Genomic DNA, 22,429 nt, shown 5'->3' on the forward strand with positions numbered 1-22,429 from the left:
AGTACGGATTAGAGTACGGATGGCGACGGTTGGAAGGTAAACTCTGGACGACTACTAAAACATTACTCGTCACGTAATCAAAGGTGGGGAAAAACTACAGAATCTCTACAGGGTTTACAGGAAGCAAGATTGGTTTACTAGAATAGTTTGAAATCTCTAGTATCATGTTTAGATGACTTAAATTCCCACTTTAGATGAATCCAAATATATACCATGACTTTAGATAAAAATAATGTGATTTGCGAAAATTATCACTTTTGCCAATTTTTTGATTTTTGCAATTGTGTCCACATTAGCTTGTCGACCAAATATGTTCCAATCGTTTTGAGTACTGAAACGACTATATTTGGAGTTCATATGACGAAGTTATGATCCAAATGAGTTGCAGGGTAGAAAAAACGAAAATAGTGAAAAAAAAAGGAGCATAAGCTTTAAAGCTAAGCGCTAAAAGAAAGTGTTCTATGACGCTAAAAGAAAGTGTTCTATGACAAAGAAAGCATTCTATGACGCTAAAAGAAAGCGTTCTATGACAAAGTTAGGATCTTATGCTTTTTTTTTCCCACTATTTTCGTTTTTTCTACCCTGTATATCGTTTGGATCATAACTTTGTCATATGAACTCCAAATATAGTTGTTCTGGTACTCAAAACGATTGAAACCCATTTGATCGACAAGCCAGCACAGACAGAATTGTGAAATCCATTAAAAATAGGCAAAATGACAATTTTTACAAAACATGTTATTTTTATCCATCTTTTGTCTTGGACGACTTATTCCCTTCAAAATAAGTCATAGTATATATTTGGATCCATCTAAAGTGGGAATTTAAGTCATTTAAACATGATATTTCAAACTATTCTAGTAAACCAATCCTGTCGAGATTCTGTAGTTTTTCTATGTGTATACGTGCAACACCATGTATACGCACCTTAAAATAAACTAAGTAATGGGGACATTACAATTTATGGGTCTATCTTGGAGCATGAGCTTAGTGCATGGGTTGAGATGTAGGGAAAGAGAGCATAGGGATAGTTAGGATTTAAACGCAAAAATACCACACTAGACTATATCTTCACATCTAGGGTGATCATTGAGAAGGAGCGAGCCCGAGATAGGAGGATTTAATGTTTGCTTTGTGGATTCCTACAAAGCATTTGATACAATACCTTGAACACCATAGTACCACTGACTTTCAAAAATAGGGGAAACTAAATGGCAAAAAACAAAGTTTCAGAGTTTCAAAGTTTCAAAGTTCAAAGCTCAATCAATTTTGGAAATAGGGGGCAGATATGGCCTTCTTTGGCTATACTACCAAGTTGGGGAGAAGAATATAGATGGGCAGGATTAGAGCACTGCCAATAGCCTCCTCCCATTGGCATAAAGAGGGAATCACATAGCTTATTAGTTGGCACATGGCTTGGATATGGCACGGACCCAATAGCATGAGCAAGATGCGATGATCCAATGGAGGCACAAAGTCATTTCCTATGGGACTGCCCTAGAGCAATGTGCAGATTCCCATGGGTGTTGCAGCTTGATTTAGATAGAACAATGCAGTTATTATTTGAGCTTTGGCTCCATTGTATCAGCGTTTCTTCTCATAGAATGATTCAGTGCATCATCATCGTGTTCTTGTGTTTCTGAGTTTCTCTTCTCTCTCAGTGTTTTCCGTACACACTGTGTTTCTCAAACCCTACCATCTTTCTGGTCTCTTTGTCATTTTTTTGACATGATATCAGAGCCTTCTTCTATTAGTCATTTTTGACATGGTATCAGAGCCAAAGGTGCTTAGTGAACCCTGAAGATCCTTTGCATTAGAGAAGGAAAAGACAAGTTGCAGATTTAGTATCATCCACTAATTTTCCCCTTCATTTTCATTGCATCACCAAGAGACAGAGATACCCTTCTCTTCTTCTCGTACCCAGCCTTCCTTTTATAGGTTCAAAATCTGGTGCTATGGCTTCTCCATAGGCAGATGGACAGACCCACCACTGATGCTTGCCAACATGGACCTTTGCTCCCTACCCTGTCGAAGTATATGCGTCTTCCCCTAGGCACTCATTGTGCCATTTGTCCCTTCTGGGCCACAAAGTTTATTCTGCACTGGCTTTCGGATTTTTATGTTGAAGGCCATAAGATGCATCCCATGTGTACTAAGCCCTTTCAAGCCATAAGAGGATCACCTTCTACATTGCCTGCTTGCAACGACCACGATGTGCTATGGAGGTTGCTTCTACTTATTGCAGGGTTTCAAGAATGCTTCCTTGACAAGGTTATGCAGTTCGATCCCTCGAGAGACGATGATTGTTGGACACCGTCCCTTCAATCGTTTGCCCCTTCAAGAGATGGTGATTGTTTGAACCTTCCATTACTTTAGCTTTGCACTTCGCTCCATTGAGAGACAATGATTGTTGCCAACTTAGCATGAGCCTCAACTTTCCTCACCCTTGACTATTCAGGTTTGAGAGGCCACCTCTGGGAGTTCTTCGACATCTTTGATACCCCAGATACCTTTTTCTACGTGACAAATGGCACTTCCTTTATCATTAGATGATTCAGAGTTCATGGTCCATGAGTTTTTAGATTTCCCATCTCTCGTAGAGGGGGATTCAAAGGAGAATGACTTCTCTTTGCCCTCAGATGGGGGTTTCTATTTCTTCGGCTTCAAAGGGGGCCCCTCCACCTCCACCCTCAGGGGGGCCACCTCCTCATCACAAAGTTCATCACCCACCCTTTACTCTTTTGGGATGGCTGGCTTCAAGCAATCATTTCTCCTATTAATACCCAAGATGGAGTTCGTGTCACTCACCCTTTACTATTTCAGGGCTCCTCATCATGAAGTTCAGCCGTGACTTGGTGACAAGACCTTGGAATTCCTTCCAGCATGGAGTCACAGAGCTAGTGCCTTCTCTCCCAAGGTGGAGTTAGGTTCTACAGCTCACCCCCTTTATTGTTCCTTACTACAAGTTACCTTTTAGGTCCTCTTCATCTTCTTTGTGTCTCTCTTTACTCCTCTTTTCTCATCCCTTTTTGGGCCAGCGAGGGGGTGTTGAGAGACCACTTTTTCATTTTGCACACTTCATTCAGGGTTTAGCACTGACAGCCCCAAAAAGGGTTGGTGTCTTCAATGGGTGCCCACATAAGGGTGTGCCACCCTAGATAGCTTATGCCTATAAATAGGTAGTCACTTCATTCATTAACATATCCACTTCAATCATTCTTTACCCCTCTTATTATGTCCCTTTGACACTCCTCTCCCCACACCATTGTTGCCTATACCCCTATCGGAGAACACTCCTCTCTCCCCACACTCCTATTGCTTACACCCCTATCGGAGGACATCGCAATTTGTGGCCTTCTTCCACCATCTCTTGACTGGTGTCATCTCTCACACATCTGGTGACAACTTCATGCATTTTGCATCTCCACTAGCAGTCGTCATCTTCTTCCCATCAAACGTCACTCTAATATCTACGTTTGATAGTTTGGAGGGGTTCACACATCTTAGTGTCATCATTCTCCAGGTTGGCATCAAGTTTCCTACACATGCATTAGTCTTCACTTGTTGATGTCAACATCTATCTTTGCGTTTGGTAGTTAGGAGACATCTAACATTTGTGTTTTGCATCTTGGCTCACTCCCTGGCATCAAAGGACTACGGTTCGCTCCCTTGATAGACGGTGATCATCTTCTTCATCTTTAATGTCATCATAGGATTGTGATTTGCTCCCTCAACAATTGTCCTTCACCTTCGAGTGATTACTTCGATAGCCCACTTTTGAAGGATTGCATTTCTCTCCCTTCATTGTGCAAATTCCCACAGGTGCTACCGCCTGATTCAAACAAGACAATGCAATTATCTTTTGAGCTTTGGCTCTACTGTATCAGTCTTTCTTCTCATTACATGATTCAATGCATCATCGCTGGGTCCTTCTTTTGTTTCTGATTTTCTCTTCTCTCAAAGTATTTGCTGTACACACTTTGTGTTTCTCCCGCAAACCCTACTGTCTCTCTGGTCTCTTTGTCAATTTTTTGACATGATATCAAAGCCTTCTTTTGTTAGTCATTTTTGACAAGACCATGGTAGTCACCTAGGGGTTTGTAGCATGGGGCACAAATAGAGGCCCAACATGTGGCTATAAGGATGTTCAGAGGGACTACTCTTTCCTCATCATTGGACAACATCTAAGTAGCATTCCCACTCCAGATTTCTCATAGGCAAAGTGCATTCAACGACATTGTCGTAGATGGGAGCTGATTGCCAATATCATAACCTGGTATATTTGGATTGCTAGATGCAACCATGCTACGGACCTTCTAGATGTATCCACAACAGAGACTCTATTAAGGATCTGGATAGAGATCATTCACAATTTGTGGGAGATGGGAGAGGATGCAAGGTAGCTCTAAGAGGATGAGGAAGAAAGAGAAGAGAGACTTTTCTATGGACATGGGATTTGGGCATTTTTTTTCCACATTGTCCCTCATGGTTTGGCATTATAGCCTACTGGATTGGTTGTTCACGCAACCATTTTATTTGTGATATAGTTAGTTACTCTTCACAGAGTTCCTTGTACTTTGTATTTTACCTCAGGTTATTCGCTGAGGTGTTATTAATAGAAATTTCTTTTCTCGGGGAAAAAAAAAGTTTCAGATTTTAGCATTAAATCCATGCATAGGTACTTTAATATATCAATGCACACAATACCATTTACTAAAATTTCACAAAAAAACTTCAAGCCTTCATATCAAATGAACATCTTGCATCATACATGATCATCACAAGATTGAAGAACATAAAGCATTGAGTTACAAACAATGAGCATTGACCAAGATATTAGAAACCTTAAAAGACATACTAGCACTAAGTATACACCATGGCAAGACATACTAGCACTAAGTATACACCATGGGCCTGTTTTTCAAAGTTGAAAGCTTGAAGCTTCAAGGCAGAAGAAGAAGAAAAAGAAGAAGAAGAAGGAAACGGAGGCGGCAAGGAGAGTTACGATGGTGCGCACACACGAGAGAGAGAGAGAATGGGCAAGATGGTGAGAGAGCAAGAGAGACCAGCAGAAACACAGGTAGCAATCCAAGAAAATGCGATGTGGGCAGTAGGCAAAAAGCTGTATGGATCAACTGGTATGTACCACAGGATGTTCCAGCCAAAACGACGTTTGGGAGTTTTCGTTTCTGTCTAAAACGGCCATTCTGTTTTGGTCAAGCAGATATGGGATTTCAGGATACTATATCGGACATGTATCATGCAAACATTGCAAGATATTGGAGTACCAAAGGGTATGCACTGGGGCATTTATGCATTATATGAGAGAATGACAGGCCATGTACAAGCACTTGGCGCTATCTGATAGGATTGACAAACCCATAGGAGTAAAGCAAGGATGCCCAGTGCCCACCCTCACCCATAGTATTTGAATTGTATATAGACCATAGTATTTGTAGACTTTATTTTTGTCTCTCTTTCTCTCACAAAACACTGCAGAGTGCACGATGTCTCATGCTCACTGCTATATCACTGTTCAACCATGAGTTGTTCTGGAAACCTCATCACAATTGACAGCTTGGCTAAATTGATGCCAATCCTTCTCCTATTTAAATTCACAAACGGCTTTCTGGGCAACAGCATGCAAAAGCCATATGCATAGTTTTAAAAATAATTAATGAATTTTATATGAGCAGCATTGAAGTTTTCAATTCAAGATGTGAATCTCTTTGATTACACGGACAAAACCCATGGAAGAGTTACAAGTGCAGGTCATGAGGACCTTACCTCTTGTGAAGGATGAGCCACTTTCTGAAGCTTCAGCTGTAGGTATTTCTGATGGTTTTTCTTGAGATGCCACACCCCATGGATAATAATTATATTGTCATCGCTTTCTTGCATTGACCATGATCCAAAGGGACAGATTTGTGGTAGTATTGGAATGACCCAAAGCAGTTGTGGCATGTACTCTTGAAAATAACAGTTGACCATTGATGTGCAGAAGGGGGGTTGACAAATATAAATTAGCCCAATGAAGCTATGGGGTTTTACTGTAACCACTTCTTTTGGTTTTCTTGAGGCTAATTTACAGGTATCAGAAAGGATTACTAAACTCTTTATATTTGTGTACTCAACTACCCACTGCTAAAATTGATAGAGCTCGGGATGAAACACCAACTAAGGCCTTGGATGTCAATGTGGTTTGATGGGAATTGACCAAGTAAGAGGGCAATGCAGGCCTTTGATTGTTACTAAGTCCACCTGAGAGCTTTCAGATTTCCCAATGTATAATGTCTCAGTACCAGGGATTGGTGATCGCTCTTTTTTTTTTCTTTTTTGGGGTGTGGGGGAAAGGGAGGTGTGTCAAGTGGGGTTACGTGGTTTTTTAGTCCTCTCTAAATTTTGAGGACTGGGTGCCTTATAGAGTTTCCTGGGACTTGGGCGATTCCAGAGCTAGACACAAACTCCTGCGGAGAATAGGCCTGTATAGTAGTAGGTGATCAACCAACTGAAGCCTTCAATGTCAACCTAATTGGTGCTCTTCATTTTATGATGTTGTAAGAAGCTGAGAATAAGGATTTAGTGTAAATAACATTGACATTATGCCATGTCACACTGACATTGGTATAAAAGGAGAGGACATGTAATTTTACACATCTTTTTGACACATTAATACAATTACAGCCTTTCTCTCCCATCTTGCTCATAGCTTCTATGGCTTCCCTTCTTTCCTGTCTCTCTCTCTCTAAATCTAGTCTTTCTCTCTCCTCCTCACTCTTCTTTTCTCTCTTTCTACAGTATTTTTCTCTCTTTTGCAGTCTTCTCTCTCCTCTTTCTCTCTCCCTATTTTTCTCTCTGACAAGTGGTATCAGAGCATTGGTCTTTGATCCATTATTTTCTTCTATTTTCAGTCATATTTTCCTCTATCAAAATCAATTTCAAACAAAAATTGTATAAGACAGTGACTAGTGAAGTGCTGCAGATCATCTACAGTTAGTAAGAGACTATATCTGGAGATATCCAAGGTCAAATATGGCGGAGAATGGCTTAAATGACAAGTCTTCATTCATGCAAAAATGGAGGTAACTAGGGTAAAGGATGGTTAACCGGACTTAGTTTGGGGTTAAACTGTGGTTACTTTTCAAAAGAGGTCTTCCTTTTCTCTTTCTCCAAGCTTTTGCCAAGCTTTCATGGAGTTTGCAGCATAGATCTTCTCCTAGCTTTCAGCCATGAGGTTTTTACAGGTATTTCATGCTGAAAACTTTCTTTACTCTTCATTTTTAACAAGTGGAGCATCATTATTGAAGGCTTTGAAGAGGCTTTAGAGAGCAAACTTTTCTTCTTTTTCTCCTTCTTCAAGGATTCCTTCCAGCATCTATGGTGTTTTCAACAACCTCTCTTCACAAGTATTTTGTCTTTTTGAAACCCTAAAGACAGCAGGTAGCAGTGAAGATTTTTTAGAAGCTAGAGGCAAAAATGGAAGAAGCCAAATGCTTTGCGTGGAGTTCTAGTACACTTATACACATTGGCATACTTAAACAGTTTGGAGAGTATTGTAACAATCGTGGAGACCAGATCCACAGTTTCAGGTTCCATCTTGGCCAAGAATAGTAAGCATTTTCAGACCCAGTACGTTCAGCTGCTCCACCTCCAGTTGCTGGCACACTGGATTAGGAGTTCAAAGAAGTCCAAGATTTGCCCACTTCCTCACAGAACCGCAGGTGAAATCACACGCATATAGCACGGGGAGCGAAAGGGCTAAAAGGAGGGTGCTGCTTTTAGGTAGGAAAAGTTGTTCCAGAACCGGCACAACGAATAGGAGAGGGGGAATTCCGAATGGGAGAGATGCAGAAACAGCACAGTTCACGCAGAGGGAGGGCTGGGAAGCTGTATGCCTTATATTTCTCCTGAACAGCAGCTGTTCTGTAGTAGTCCCAATCCAGGTCCCTAGCGGCCAGCTTCATAAACTCGTTTATGTTACCTTCAATTCTAGAAAAGACATAGCCGTTGCATTCTCAACGTGGGTCAGAATCCATGGCTTGATGCTTGCCAAACCTTGGGCTACATATCCAAATGTTGACACAGGGCTTGTAATGAGTTTGTCAGTGAAGGAAAGAAGGCACATATCAGCCTAAGCCATCAGGTTATGCCCGTACTTTGCTGTGTTTTGATGTTCCCCGTGGCTTGGTTGATGGACACTCACAACTTCCCTGGTCTCTGTGGCATGGTCTCTATAAAGCACCCTCAAATGTTCAGAGACATCTAAGAGCAAGGAGGTGGCCAAATCAAAGATCGCACCTGTATTCCAACAATTTGGGCGGCTTTGGCAAGATATGCATTGTAGTACCGTGTTATCCAGCTCCACACAGGGTTTGTAGGGAAAAAGAGGTAACGGGCAATGTGATGAAAGATGGCATCCCTTTGGGGAAAGAGGGAATCCAGCTCTTGATGGAATTCAGGGAGGTATAGGTACAAGGAAGGGATGAAATACTGGTTGGTGGACTTGAGGAAGAGCCAAGGAATATCACGAAGAGAAGCTTGTTCTTCTTGACAGAAAAGTAATTTGTCATAAAAATTGTATCCATGAGTAACATCTAGCTGGACATAATAAGGAGGGTGGGAACTCGGCAAAGAAGGTGTCACGTTGAAGATGCCTTCTTTTTTCGGATGGCGCTTGAAGGGGACAAGAGTACCACCTTGTTGAAGAAGCTGGCCTACTGCATGAGGTGAGGACTGATTGAAAGACATGGGAGCAAGGTGGACGAAATCTCAAGGTAAAATCCAGGATGTGCTGCTAGTAAACGGCTCGCATAAGAGCTCATCCAAGTCTGTCCTTGGATCAAGAAGCAGCACACGTCTGGTTAACAGAGCATAAACAAATACTGAGACTATGGAGATCAGACTGTTACCCAAGCCACTGTCAGCAATCCAAACCATGTACTTGCACTCTTCTCAGGCTTTGAAAAGACATAGCCGTTGCATTTATCAATAAGCTTCACTATGTTTGCCATGATAAGGCTTGGGGATGTCACAAAGGAGGAAACACATCACATCCGACAGCTTTTCGAGTAAAAGCAACCCATGTGAGTGCTGACTAGCTCTCTGCAATTACTTTAAGATGATTGTACGCATCAGTTCTTTTGCCTTCTGTCAAGGCTGATACTTTTGTCAGAACGTCACCAAGCAGTTTCAGTAGATTTTGCAGTCCAGAAGTATCTGGTTGCTTGCTCTTGGAAATGATGATGATGAGGAGGGATCTAAGGGCGGATTCAACATTCTGAATCACAGGCAGGAGATTCACAACAAGGTCCTTTCCATCAACAAATCCAAGAACTGATAATAGTGTGATTGCAGGACTGGTGTAGCTGGGAGTAAATCTCCTGAAATCTTTTTGATAGGCAAAGAAATTGAGGTTTGAGAAATTGTCTCCTGTGTGTGGCTTTGTCATTATCATTTGAGGTAAAGAAATTGAGGTTTGAGAAATTGTCTCCTGTGTGTGGCCTTGTCATTATCATTTGAATCTGAAACATCATTAGCTGTCCACTCTTCAGAGAATTCTCCATCCCCAAGGTCTTCTTCCTACTTATGGTTTCCATGGCTCGTAGTAGTACCTTCTGCATCCTTAAATTTGCTGCCATGTTGACCTTCCCCACTTGCAATATTGCCTTCTCTTTGCTCTGGCTCACAATGTCCATCACCTGCTGCTGATAATGGCTGTTCGTTGTTGCTGTTAGCCATAGTACATGTATTGTGACTAGGGATTGTGATAGATTGCTGCATTTTCCCTGCACATGAGATGTGCATCAGTCAACTTTGTAGCAGTTGTGTCAAAAGTAGTAGGTCGCTCTAATGGTATACAATGAGTAGAGTCATCAGGCTGGCTGCTCATGGAAAGGCTCGGTTGCACATCACCAAGTTTGCGGAGGAAGTGGTGACTTGCAGATTCATTGACCTAGCACCCACTACTATGGAAGACTTAGCTTCAGGGAAGTGACTGTAAATATGTAGTTGCTGTGGATGAGCAAAGCATTGCAATTGGGAGTTCTGAGGCTGCTGCATTTGTAAGGGAAGTCAGGCATTACAAGCTGCCATGTCATAGCATGTACAGTGGTGATCTGCTGCCACAATTGGCTGAACAGGCACAGTTGAAGAGTCTGCTTCCATTCGTCTGAACACAATAACAAGCATTTGAATCAGAGATGCTTTGGTTGTTGTCTGATTAACGACAATTTTGTCTGATTAATTCTTTTGAAAAGGGGACGCCACAGGGGGGGTATGCTAGATAGCTCGAATTTGCCAAGCAGATTGTTGTCTTTGGTCCTGGCCCTCTCGCCTTCTTTGATTTCTTTTGTGCAACCTGGCACCTCAACGTCTTGATCAGCTAAACTACCTGGTTAGTGTGCCTCACATCACTGGATCTAAATGATACCTCCTTCAGATAGATTGCACCAGGGAATTTTTGTGATGCCAGGTCAGTGATGATAGAGTATCCAACTCCAGGGACATTGAAGATGATTCGAATGAATGAATGGCCGCCATCTTGCTGGCTGGTAACACTCTTGATAGTAGCAATATGGAATGGAACCATAAGACCATACACATGTGTTTGAGATATTTGAGGGGAAGCAGCCTTTTGTGAAGCTGTGGCTGCCAAAGTCAGAGCCACTTGGACTTCATCACAATCTCCAAAACTTCAGATCCCTACCACTGGACGAGTAAAGAAGCAAAGAGGACAGGGAAGTCTACTTTGTAGGCATTACAAGTTGGGACTGACAGATGTCAGCAGATGCTGTTCACTGATCAGTGTTGTTTGCAAATGTATGCGAAGAATATGGAGGAGTAATGTATGCTTGTGATGGATATGAAGCCTTTGTAGTTGTCTACTAGAAACAACCAATGCTTTGTGTGGAGTTGCAGCATTGATATGTACTAAAATTCACCGGCACAGCAACTTGACTACAATGGCAGCTGAGAACAATAGCTCCAACTCTAGTGAACAAGGTTGGCTTCAAACACAGGCTAATATTGACAAACTTGGACAAGGTTGGCTTCAAACACAAGCTAATATTGACAAACTTGGAGTTTTAGCTGATCGGTGTATTGCTCTTATGAAGGCGGTTATAGAAAAAAGAGCAAGACATGAATCAAATGCTTATGCTTATGGCCAACATTTATATGTTGATGGTACACTTGAATCAAATGCTTATGCTCATGGACAATATGTATAAGCTGATGGTACACACTATGATCTACATGCATCTTATGAATATGAACAGCAACAATATGCAAATGAATATGAGCAATATGCAAGTACATCTGGACAGCATGTTAATGCTTATAAATATGATGCATCATATCATAATGCAGAGTATCATTCCATTGAACCTTGGCAGCAGAATGGCTATTATGGACAACATGCTTATGCTTATGAGCATCCACCTCTTCAGCAACATAGTTATGATTATACTTGTGAAGCTCTCTTAGTTGGGCAGCCCAGTTCTTATGGATGTGACAGTTATGGTTATGCTTATCAGTACTCTCCTAGCTTTGATCAATAGCAAGTCCATAACTACCATGGTACCCCATATCCCAATCAGTTCATAGCTCATGATTACCCAAATGTAATGATGAGTTCTTTTCCAAGTGCTGATGATGAAGAAGAGAATAATGAGCAAGTTGAACAACAAGATTTGGATAATGAACAACATGATCAACAAGAGGATGAGCAAGAAGACCAAGAAGATGTACAAGCCCAAGAAGATGTACAAGAAGGGAACAATGAAGAGCAAGATGTACAAGTTGATGGCATCTTCGTTGATGAGTTACATGAGGCACTTGTAGATGAGCAAGATATGCAAGCTGATGGCATCTTTGTTGATGAATCACATAAAACACTTGCAGATGTAGATAGTTATGCTGAAGGTTTTAGACTCTTAGAGAAACCTCATGATGATATTTTTGGGCATCAGTTTACACTTAATCAAGGTCTACAACAGCCATTGAACGCATTTGATAATGAGTACCTTGATCATGGTTATGATGACTGGCACATGTCTGATGATGATATAATACATGATTTGGGCATACATGAATATGAAGATGGCATTGTGCTTCCCTATGATCCAGGAGATTATGGATGTGATCTTGATTATGGGGATATTTCATCGTATCCATTTGATCCGGGTGGATTGGAGTATGTGGTTAAGGGGCATTCTATTCTCTTGGACAATCATTATGACGGAATACCTCTTGATCCAGGAGGTTTTGAGCAGGATTTTGCACCTTCATTAGGCCAACGTCCATATTGGGGTTCAGAATTTTCATCTTTGAGAGGCTTATTTGGCTGAAAATTAGTCCATTTATCTCTAGTTCCACTGCAAACAGTTTCTGGACAGCTTACTGTTTTGGTTCAGCTGCAATTCTGGTTTGATTACAAAAGAAAGATATCTATATGGGTTTCAAGTATGTCTAATGAGTTTCCTTTTGAATCATAGCACACTTGATTTAGATATGCCCATCACAAGATATCTCCATTTTACTACAGCAGGTTTTGTAGTAGACAACAAGCTGTCTATTTCTTGCAGGTGTCCTTTCTTGGAGTTATGATGGTTTAGTTTTCAACTTTATCATTTCAAAATGGATGTTCATATGGCCTATTCACCTTTCCCACTTATGATCCTCTCCATTACTTAGTACAAACTAGTGCTTTTCCTATTTTTGTAGCCCTTGTATCAGAGTAGTACTCTGTTTCATCTATCCTTTTCTAATCTTTCAGGTTTGTTTTTGAGGACAAAAACTTTTGGGAAGGGATGGATTGTAAAAAGCTGAGAATAAGGATTTAGTGTAAACAACATTGACATTATGCCATGTCACACAGACATTGGTATAAAAGGAGAGGACATGTAAATTTACACATCTTTTTGACACATTAATACAATTACAGTCTTTCTCTCCCATCTTGCTCACAGCTTCTATGGCTTCCCCTCCTTTCCTGTCTTTCTCTCTCTAAATCTAGTCTTTCTCTCTCCTCGTCACTCTTCTTTTCTCTCTTCCTGCAGTATTTCTCTCTCTTCTGCAGTCTTCTCTCTCCTCTTTCTCTCTCCCTAGTTCTCTCTCTGACAGATGTGAACTGTTATGAGCCTTGATTTCATTGCATCTCGCTAAATGCATTTGTACCTATGATTTTGTTTTTTCCATCCTACTATCCAAAAGTAACATGAGCTTTTGATTTCTTTGGACTTGACTAAACATAGTGTAACAAAAAACAAAGTGTCAATAATATGTAATCCTCTTACATCAAGCTCATTTTCGCTTTTGTATTGTTCATATCAATCTTAGGAAAGGCAAAGATTTAAATACAAAAGATTTGGTCCATGTTAAATGTTTCCCCGTTTGTATATTACCATCTTTGTATATATCGGAAGATAGCTTTAAGCCCTGGATTCTGTATAAAAGTGGAGTCTGGTTCACTCTGAACCTATTCCACCTTCAGATGTGGCTGTTAAGAGGAACATTAACTGCGTTTAATCCTTTAAGAGGAGCACTAACTGCCACCTGCAAAGCTCCCCAAGTCTGGAGACCACATGGAAATGGATTAATGCAAAGCTATCATAGGTGATGCTGTTGATTTTTCACGCATTGAGAAGCATTCCATTGATTACAAACGCTCCTGCGGGATTCGTCCAAGGAATGGATCCAAGCTGTATACCCAAACTAAACAATGATATGCAGATTTTTCAGTGGCAGGAGTATTTCTTTTTTATGGGAACCACTCTGGGAGGAGGAGTCTCAGTGTTGTTTCCTGCAAATGTTTCAAGATCTAGCGGTCCTCCAGCAGTTTCAGTTCATGGGTCGGAGCTTCTATTTGGTGCTCATGCACTCTCCTCAAGAGGGACTCAATCTCTTGGGGTGTTTCAGTGGAATACAAGTGTGATCTGGTCCATATTATGCCATGGAGTTGTAGAGGGTGTTCTTCTTCATGAGTGCCCCGTGAGTTTCCTTCTTAGGACTATCCAAATGGCTTGACAGTGAGTTGGGGGTGCTGACAGAAGCCGTTGGGAGAGTGAATAGGCTTGAGCTCTTAATGGAAGTTAAATTCTCCCACGTCCAGATGTCTGCCACCAATGTAAAGAAAACAGGTGGAAGGCATGGCCAAAGAAAGGAGATGGTCAATGCTAAGTCAGGCAAGGTACAAGGTGCTCAGGAAGCAACAGACCCAAACTCAGAGCCAACTGCTAGTGCTCAACACAACAATAAAGATGCAAAGGGCACAGGCACAATTCAGCCTAACAGGTAAAAGGAGCCATATTTGACACAGTAAAGTTAAGAAGACATTGTCGATCAAGAAGTTGGCTAATGTCCCTTTCGTAGACAAACCTACTCTACATAACCATGAGTAAGTTTCCAGAAAGATGGTGGCTTCATGGAATGTGTGAGGGCTCTACTGGAACTGAAAGGGAGGTATGCTACAGATTAATGAGACGAAACAGACTTGATCTATTGGCTCTGCAAGCCGAGTGAGGGTGACACACGCACCTTCAAGATGGATTGGTATGACTTCGTAGCAGGTGGCTGCCAAAGGGGTAAGGGAGGTACCATGATCCTATGCAAGAAGACTTATTAGAACCGGCACGAGAGATTTGTTTAGCTGTTGCCATCAGGATTAAAGTGGACAAGGAGGAGGACCTGGACATCTGGTCATTTGGTCTATCTGCACTCCTCACACCTCCTTCATATAAAATATCACAAATGTCTTGGTTAAACATTAATCAATAGTCAAAGATAGACTAAATGCTCAATCAAGCAGTACTAACATATCCTTCACATACCTCTATACATCAATTGAGTCAACAATACATAAAACTAGTATGAGAATCAATTCAATGCAATCATTTTCATTAACCCTAAGATATCAATTTATAAAAAATGGTTGGTTACAAAAATAAATGGTCGAGGGATACTCCATGAACTACTTATTCGACTATGAGAAAAAGGATTGGTAATAGCAATTAACATGTAAACACTAATACTCACTGATATGTGTATTATGAGATCACCCGATGGTAGTAATGTTCACATACACAAGTTGGTGTTAAACATCTCTGTGGACTTTTTACCCAAGGGAGAATCATGCAAGGTCATCATCTCCTTAAGAATATGTTTTCAGTCTTCATGTATAGAGGAGAGAAAATTTAAGGTCATCTTCCCTTTCAATAAAACTAGTGTGTTCTAGCAACATATCCTTGGAGAACACCATATTGGGGAATATGGGAATTTCCCATAAGTTTGGGATACATGGTCAAATCTTTGGATTTGTCATAACTTGAACACTATAACTCCAAATCAAGCGCTCTATAGCTCAATAGATTCCATTTTTCAAGTACTTTCCAATGATAGGTCACATCACATGGTTTTGAGAAACTTATGGGCATGTTATCCGAGTGTCACCTTTTTAGTATTCAAAAAATGGGAATTGGGAGATTCCCAAACTCATTAATATTGTGTTGGAGCGGAAATAGTGATGAAATGTGCAGAGAGTTGAATAGGACTTGCGCATAGGCTTTCATTCATTGAGATCCCTCAATTAGATGAGTCTTAAAGTTGACCACATAAACAATAGCAAGTATTATTTATATTGATAGTCATATGGTGAATATCTATGATAGTCATCGGTTTTAAACTTTTTGTAAGCTTATTCCTTATCAAGAAAGAGTCATAAATAGGGTAAGTATGCAAAGGCAAGGTTTCTTTAAAAGACTAAAAAAGACTAATATGGAAGGTGGAATGAATATCCCAATGGAGAGAAATCCCAATTTAAAGATATTATCATTACTTTTTCAACTAGATGTTTCTTAAAGTTAACAACATAAACAATAGCAAGTATTGTTTATATTGATAGTCATATGGTGGATATCTATGATAGTCATCAGTTCTAAACTTTTTGTAAGCTTATTCCTTGTCAAGAAAGAGTCATAAGTAGGGTAAGTATGCAAAGGCAAGGTTTCTTTAAAAGACTAAAAAAGACTAATATGGAGGGTGGAATGAATATCCCCATGGAGAGAAATCCCAATTTAAAGATATTATCATTACTTTTTCTAGAGAAAAAGTTTCAAAATAGTTATAAAATGTAGGAGTAAATTTGACATTCGAGTTGTTCACTACACGTTTCAATTGATACTTTGAAATTTTCATCCAAATAAAATATTCTTTCAATTCCACAGTCTCCCTCTTTTTTTGGTTTGAGTTGTATTTGATTGGTAGAATTATCAACACTACTAGGTGTTCTTTTACTACAAATAATGTTAAGTACAATGTTTTTACTTGTAGTGTGGTGTGTATTGTTGATGCAAATTGAAAAATGTGAATATAGGTGTCTTTAGTGTTCCCTTATGAAATAGGATATCTACACAAAAACTCAAGGATGGTGCTATTAGTAGCTCTAATTCAATCATTAGTTTTATATAAAATTGCAAAACTTCAAATAAATTTAGTAGTGAGATTAGGAAACGAGGTAAGTCATGAAAAGTTACTACAAGAATAGAAATCACAGCGAATAATTACAAAAATGGCTTCACAAAACAAATGAGCAACTTCGAGAGGCAGTCAATATTTTCTCACAATGAAAGAAATAAGCTTGTTTAATGAAACAATCAACAACTATCTAAATCAAATTATTATGAGAAGAGAATGAAAAAACAATAATAAAATCTATAAATATTTGTTTTCGATGTGAATTAGGAATGGAAAGAGATATAGGCCAATTGTATTGTTTTCCATGATGTCTTTACTCTTTAACAAATTTGATAATCACATAGTAAATATTTAATGTTTCTATCTATATTATATGAATATACATTTTCATGCAAATTGAAATAATAGCATAATTTTTTGTATAACGAGGGTTATGAGCTTGTTGAAGAATAAGAGAAAAAATAATAAGTTACATAAATATGTTTTTCGGAGAAAAACTATTGACATGTAAAGTTATCAATAGCAAATCAATTGTTATTAGAGATTTAATGCTAAGGATCATGAAAATCATTTTCATTGAAATGTGTTTTTTGATAGGATGGAATGAAGTAGATCAGATAATAGAGATATAATATACAAAAGAGTAAAAACTCCAAGCATCGACAACAACATTATCACAATGAGGTTGATATTGAATGAGTGGATAAAAGATTAAAGCACATTAGATATGATGGTCACATATTTGAGGTTGGATGAGAAGATGTTTCAAACTATGCTAGCAGTCTTAATGATCATATAATCAAATCTCATAAAATGATTTTTCATTCACATAATTCATAAATCATAGACAAAAATTTCAGGTCATAAGTATTGTACTTAAGGTCAATAAATTTAAGTGTAAAATATGAAAATGCAATTAGATGATTTTTGCATTAAAATAACTCTAAGACTAGAACCATTTGCATTAGTAATAACTAAGAAGGAGAGTTTAGTAAAATCAAGCAATTGCAAAATAGCTTCGAGGGTTAGTATATGTTTTCATTAATTTAATTTTTTTATAATCTTTTGTCCCAATGAAAAAAATTCATTTCTTAAGTAACATTATGAAAGGTGAAGTGAGTTGGACTAAGTTGAAATTACTTTAATATTCTTATGATAAACTTTAATGCATTTTTATTAAATTTAAGTGACCTAGATATTTGATTTTAGATTGAAAGAGATCACTTTTATTTAGATTCATTTGATAAGCTTGATTCTATTTTTAAACTAAAAGGGCAAGAGCTTCGAAATTTGAACAACTAGGTTCAATAAGCTAATCATTAATTAACTCTTCAACTTGATTTTGAGTTTCTTTTTACTTTAATATTTATGGAAAGATTTATAAGGTGAGTAACTATTTGGAATGAAATCTATAGTATGATCTTCATGTTTAAACTTGTTATGATAATTTATTTATTTTAATTTTTATTAAAAATAAGGTGTAATTATTAGATTTATATTACACAATATTGACTTTTTGCAAGAGTATATATGCAACATTGATCACATTATATTAGACAATGGTTGAGAATTTAATATGTTTCATATATTTGGTGAGTAGATTATTAGTGATCAAAGAGATGAATACGCCATAAGTGCTTTGATATGTGTAAATTATGTTTGGATTCTACTAATGTGGTGTATTATTCATTGACACACTTATGCGCAAGACTTTTTAATATTTTTGTAACAACCTTATGGCAAGGCATTTATTTTGTCAAGCAAAGCCATGATTTAGGACTTAGTATTTATGAAGAAAAGCAAGGGAGTTCATGTAAGGCATCTAAAAATGTAAACTATATGCATATCCTATCATGAGCACAAGTATTTGCAATACACTAAATATATGTGTGAGAGGTGCTCATTCATACATGGAGGAAGATTGTACATAGTCTTGTGCCGTGCATTTTTAAATCTATTATCCTTTCAATTTCTTTGTAGTCTTCTCAATTTTTTGATTAAGTATTAAGCTATGGTGAAAGAATTTAATAAGATTGTGGTAAACTAGGTGATAGATCATTATTTAAAAATTAGAGAACTCATTAAGAAATTATTGCTGTACAGGAGTTACTTATCATTCTTTGGTTTGAATCTCATTAATTATAACCAAGTAATATTGAGAGCCCTTTCTTATTTCACATTAGCTTATGTGTAACTAATCAATGGGAAAAAATATTTTATTAATACCTTTATGCTGCATAGTTAACAAATAAAGAAAGTTAATAAAAAAGCCTTATATAAGTCAAACAATGAAGAGACATACAACTTTGCACCATATAGTGAGTGAAGTTTTGATCGCCCCAAGCTTCTGTCATTGCCTTTTTAAAAAGGTTCAATTGGTTTTTGAATTCTTTGTGATCATCATAATCATTTCATTCAGTTTTATCAGAATAAAAGAATACTTTGTCTAGTGTTTTCCAAACATTGACTTTTTTATTCCAAGCTTGTCCATTATCAGCATGATCCTTAATTGTATTATTTAGGGACTTCCACTGATTGTATCTAATATTTGAGCCACCATTCCTATATTTAAGTGAAATAGATTATTATTATTTTTATATATAACAATTATTGTATACATGTCATGATCAATTTGTGTTAACTATTTCACCTAAATGAATAACTAGACTAGAAATATGCAACGAGAATGTCTTTTTTTTCAACATAAAAATTCATATGAAATTTCAATCCTTTAACTTCTTTGGTGCCTAAAATGTTATTTTAACTTTAGAATTAGAAGGTGCAATTTCTAGGTCTGGTTTTCTAATAGCTTCACATATATAAAGTCATGTGTGCTATCATTGTCATGTTGTATTAACATTTTCTTATCTTGCTAAGAAATCCATTTCAAGTAAAGAATGACAATAAAGTTTATTTGGATTGAGATTTATTACAACTACTAGTTCAAACTCAAGGGCCTCTTCATTAAAATCAAGCATACATTTTGGATAATCATAATCATCTAATCCTAACAAATGAACTTGAGTTGGAAGTGTCCTTTTATTTTTAGAGGTACATTAATAGCTGTGTGATATATTATTATAAGTGCATCAAACAATAAATGATAGCAATATGACCTATTATTAGAGGTACATCAACAAATAATAATGGAATATCAAGCAAAAAAAGTGGACAATGTTGTTGGCCCATTTTTAATATGATTTAATTTAAGTAGATTGGAGGATTTTACAGTATTGTTGCTATTTCCTTGCAAATAGTTATGATTCTTATGCCAAGACTTCACGATGATTAAGTCTAGGATTCAAAAATGATTAAAAGAATTACATGTACACAACAACCTTGAACAAAAGTATCATGTGATTGTTATTGTTTTGTGGTCTTTGAGTCTTGTTGTTCTTTTATTCAAAATCATGAGCTAAAAAGATCGCATCATCAAAGATAATGGACTTAACCATATTTACATTTAACCATAGAGTAAGATTGGGGCATGATATAAATTTGATAAGTATCCTTAAATACTTTCTCCATCATTGTCACTTGTAATAAAGAACTCTAAAATGATGCATGCATTAAGGAACTATTTCTTAACTATGATAGCAAGAACACCCCACTTCCATTGAGCTTGAAGCTAGCTTAAATTATGATATAAGAAGCATTCAAGAATCTTTGATTGAAAGGTCTCCCAAACAAGAAAGAGACCGATAATTTTTGTTACAAAAGAAAAAGTGTGGCTAATTATACTACTCATAGAATTTTACAAAGAAATACAAGTGCTTAGTAGTCTAGCTAGAGCTATCTATATATAAGAAATCTCTCATATACACAAGCCTCTCAAGGTGGTTTGGAAGTGATGGGATAGAAGCCATGGAGGGAATGTAGCATTACCAAGGACAACATGCTTGTAACGTGAAAAAGAGGCCATGGATACCTCAAATGTGAGTACACTACTATTGAAACTCCTATTGGTAAAAAGAGAGCCTATAGTAGTTGCTCCCAATAACTATGAAGTGAGTGGATGATGGACAACCATAGCTCTATCAAAGGAACATACATCACAAGCCTCTCGCTATTAAAAATCATCTGGTAGCATGCCTTTCAAATGTGCCATCCTAAGGCTCTGAAAGACCTCCCAAACCTCTAATCATGACATTGTAGGCTCTAGTACCAACAATTGGGTAAAGCCTTTAGGCTTTCCATAGCACATGAGCCTGCCTCAATGGTGAAGATAGTATCATGCATCTCTATCTCATATAGTAAGTGGTGGCCCTAGATAATCGATTGCGAGAAAAAGGTCCCCCATGGTGAAGATAGTATCATGCATCTCTATCTCATATAGCAAGTGGTGGCCCTAGATAATTGATTGCAAGAAAAAGTTCCCCCATGAAATGCCCAAGGCCACCTCTCCCAAGAGATAATCTAATACTCTAGCAATTGACATTGCAGGATAGAGAAATGTTGTCCATCAAATTTACGTGAAGTGTATTTAATCTTCTCTTGCTCATTATAATTCTCATCATCAAATTAATCATCATACTTAATAAAAAAAGAACATGACATCCATCTTTAGTACTATCAAAAGTGCAAAATTTAGAATTATACATGTTGATTTTGGTATCCTTTCATTAACCTTGAGCATCAAGAGTTGTTGTAGACAACAATAAGAGCTATTTGATTTTAGTCATCTTCATACAATCTTTAGAGTGAAAAAAGTTGTGGTTGGAGTCAAAAGTAAAAAATGTTCAATGTGCTATTCCTTCAATTGCATAGCTAAAAGATCTAGTTGTTGCTCCATGGCAAAGCATAGGCAAATCATAGCTTCTAGTCATGGTGAAGAGGATGTAGGATCTATCATGATAATAGAATAAGCAAATAAATTTTATGATGTTAGAATTCCTTAAGCCTTGCACAATGAGTATTCTTCTCGTAAAGATAGAAAATCAAGCTCCAAACTATTGCTGATGAAGCAATTATGAATCGAATCTTCATCATTCTGAAAGCCTTGAACAATGTTTTTGAAGGGGAATAATATAACAAATTTCTTGCTTTGAATTTTAGATAGCATGCATTAATGGGAATCCTCAAAAGGTTGAGTGTTGAAGCAAACTTGTAGTCTTGTAGCCCCCACATGTGAAGCAACATTATAAATAAAAACATTTTTTGTATTTATTGCTAGTAATGACAAAGTAAAGAGGATGATGGAGCAATGTCACATGAATACTAATGTGAAGGTGCTATAGCATGCCAGCAATTCATCAAAAGCTACAATTCATGCCTCAAGTTTGGATTTTTTCTAGTTCAAACCAAGTGTAGAGTAGTTAGGATCACCATCGCATCAACCCTTGTGGAAGAAACACTTGGCATAAGGCAAGGCGACTCAAGTTTGACAAAGTCAAAAAATCCCAGACCATCTTCGACACTTGGAAGAAACTAAATCTAAATCAAGATGCCTTGCTTTTCAATGCCATATTGGATAATTATTTGAGCTTGAAGATAACACTGTTTCACAATCCTATGTTCACCAATATAAGGCCATGGTTATGTAACCAAATCACTAAAAATCCTAATGAGAGACTTAGTAGCTGGATGAATTATTAATCAAAGCCTAAATTGTTTATGGATTGATGTGGTCCATAAGGCCATTGTAAAAGCCCAAAAGGCTAATAGGTGTTGATGCCAAAAGAAGGGTGATTAATTGTAACATTGCTCTGTCTAAGGTCATTCAAACAACCTTTGATATACCTAAAGCACAATCACCTATCAGAACAACTCATAAAGGCCCATCTATCCACAAGAGCCCAAATAGAAGCCCTAGCCCACTAAGGAAGCACACACATCTATAGAAGATTCTTGTTGTAGTAGAAGTAACCCAAACACCTCTAAGATGAAGGGGAAAAGAGGCCTGGAAGATCACAGGTTAGAGAGTCCTCGTTCGGAAAGATTGTGAAAAATAAAAGAACTA

General features: G+C 37.9%; 1 long non-coding RNA gene and 1 pseudogene across 1 annotated transcript; one reads left to right on the plus strand and one right to left on the minus strand.

The window, feature by feature from the left end:
• The first annotated feature begins 4,922 nt into the window (after positions 1-4,922).
• Positions 4,923-5,941, plus strand: LOC148024616 (uncharacterized). Its single transcript, XR_015693251.1, has 3 exons — positions 4,923-5,138; positions 5,225-5,294; positions 5,740-5,941. It is a non-coding gene; the product is annotated as an uncharacterized LOC148024616 (long non-coding RNA).
• A 2,031-nt stretch (positions 5,942-7,972) lies between these two features.
• Positions 7,973-10,588, minus strand: LOC148024617 (putative fucosyltransferase 9; annotated as a pseudogene).
• Positions 10,589-22,429: the final 11,841 nt, after the last annotated feature.

The sequence above is a fragment of the Lygodium microphyllum genome, chromosome 15 (assembly GCF_053477565.2).
Source record: "Lygodium microphyllum isolate KBCC chromosome 15, Lygodium_microphyllum_v1.1.10, whole genome shotgun sequence".
NCBI lineage: Eukaryota > Viridiplantae > Streptophyta > Polypodiopsida > Schizaeales > Lygodiaceae > Lygodium > Lygodium microphyllum.